This window comes from Triticum aestivum, chromosome 5B (assembly GCF_018294505.1).
Source record: "Triticum aestivum cultivar Chinese Spring chromosome 5B, IWGSC CS RefSeq v2.1, whole genome shotgun sequence".
In the NCBI taxonomy this organism is placed as follows: Eukaryota; Viridiplantae; Streptophyta; class Magnoliopsida; order Poales; family Poaceae; genus Triticum; species Triticum aestivum.
In genome coordinates, this window is record NC_057807.1 from 309345162 (window position 1) to 309347425 (window position 2264).

Here is a 2264-nt window from a genome sequence, read left to right on the forward strand (position 1 = left end):
CTGCTCCGGAACACTTGGGCTTGTCGGCATGTGTCTTTCTTCATTCCTGTGTCTGTCCCTTCGGGGAAATGTCACGCGGTGTCTACCGGAGTCCTGTTAGCCTGCTACAGGCTGGTTTACCGGAGTCCTGCTAGCCCAGTTTCTATAGCCCGGATTCACTCGCTGATGACCGACACGTTCGATGCTGGGTCATGTATGCATGTTCCTGTAAGTTAGTGCCACTTTGGGTTCACGACTAGCCATGTCAGCCCGGGTTCTTTGTCATATGGATGCTAGCGGCACTATCATATACGTGAGCCCGGGTTCTTTGTCATATGATGTGTTACATGCTAGATCGGTGTGACTTAGGATCGGGGTCCTGACACCGGACGCCCACCGCTGCGCAGAGGGGTGCTTCCACGGCCCCGGGAAGCCGCAGCAGGGGCGGCGGGGTGCTTACGAGGGCGTCCCCGGCCGCGCTTGGTCGGAGGAGAGCCGGGCCCTTCCTGGCGAGCCTTCCCTTTCTTCGCGGCCGAGAACCTCTTCGGCGGAGCCATGGGGACGGTGAGCGGCCGAGAAGAAGACAGGGAGTAGCAAGGAGGGATAAACCAGAGGGGCTCACACCGTTCCATACATATAGCTGCGGGAGGCCAACCGTCGACCTCCACGATCACAGGTAATCATGACCCGTTTTGCATGCAGGGACTTGTCAAATCATGCAGCTACCGAGGCGTCATGGGGGAGCCAGGACGCCCACGTCCAATCAACCGCCACACGGCGCCCAAGGCCGCAGGCTATTGGGGCTCGCTGCACTTCGCACTTGCCTCTTCGCTTCTCTGCTAAGCCAAGTCCAAGCGTGCCTTGGGCCCGGGGGCTACTGTCGGCGTTATGGGAATGGGGGTACCCAGACTTGCCTGCCTGCGGCCTGCGGCGTGGCTCAAGGAGTGGCCCAGTACGACCCATCTACATCAACACATGCTCAAGGCCCTCGCGAGGGGCCAGGCCTCACGGGGCGGACGACAGGAGGCTTCCTCAGGCACGGCCTCGTCAGGCTGGCTCACGAGGAGGCAGAGAGATCAAGGCGGGGTACCTCACGAGGTGCCCGTGATGCAAGCCATGACGACCAAGGCGCTGGTGGGCGCTGGCGGGCGCCAGGTGGGCGCCGGCCTGCGCAGAGTCCTTGTTTCCCGTTTGGTGCAAAGGGGGCAAGCGCAGGCAAGGGTATCAAGCAAAGGCAACCATTTCGGTGCAACAAGACCAAGACCAGTAGGACGGCAGAACGGAGGTCATCGTGGAGCCCAAGCCAGCGTCACCGTCAGGGTCTTTCGCAGGCGAGGACCAACTTTAGTCAGGATAAGTGTACTAGATGTTCCCCTTCAAAATGGCCAATTGTTGGCGCCCTTCCCACTCAATATTTGGGAAGAGGCACGGGGCCTTTGCCTATAAATAGGACTAGCCACCCACAGGGTAGGGCATCTGGACCCGATCAGATCGACACCCAAGAGAGAGAGAGAGAGGCGACTGAACTCCCCTAGCAGTTCATCGCACCAACCAAGAACAGCCCCTCGCGAGGCTGTTCTTCCCATGTACTGTTCCTCATCAGCCCTAGAGGCAATCCACACACCACAAACTGGAGTAGGGTATTACACCACAATGGTGGCCTGAACTAGTATAAATCTTGTGTCCCTTATGTTGTTCTTCGTGTAGTTTAGATCCTAGCGAGGTGGTGAGACATGGGTAGGCTGAGGGTGTGATCTCCGTGCGCACCCCAGTGTTCGAACCTCAAGGGTCTGCCGGAACCCGAAATCCGACATCGTGTGTGTGATAGGAACTTCATGAGAGATCTAGAGTAGATGGTGTAGAGAACAATGTGCGAAATCGAGAACGATTATACATTAGGGAGCTATGCAAAGAGCCACGACATATATGTATGCAGGGAAGGAGTTGGGGCGGGTCCGCATGTGGGAGAGATAGAAAGAGGAGAGTGGTGCACAAGGAGACAAAGTGTGCTTATTTGCAGTGGGGGTGGTGTGTGAGGTGAGTGCGCGAGAACCACATAACTAGGGAGATAGACGTTTGGGGGCGACGTTTTGTGTGTATGGTAAATATACACTCTACATAGTGCGTGTGCTTGGGTAAGAGAGATAGAGGGAGACCTAGAGAGTGAGGGAAGAGATGTGTGCATGCCCGAGAGACAAAGTGATAGAGACCTATGTTGGGGTCCGGACTTTACAAGAGAGAGGGGTGTTAATGTGCTCGTGTGTTAGTGTTTGGGGGAGAGAACG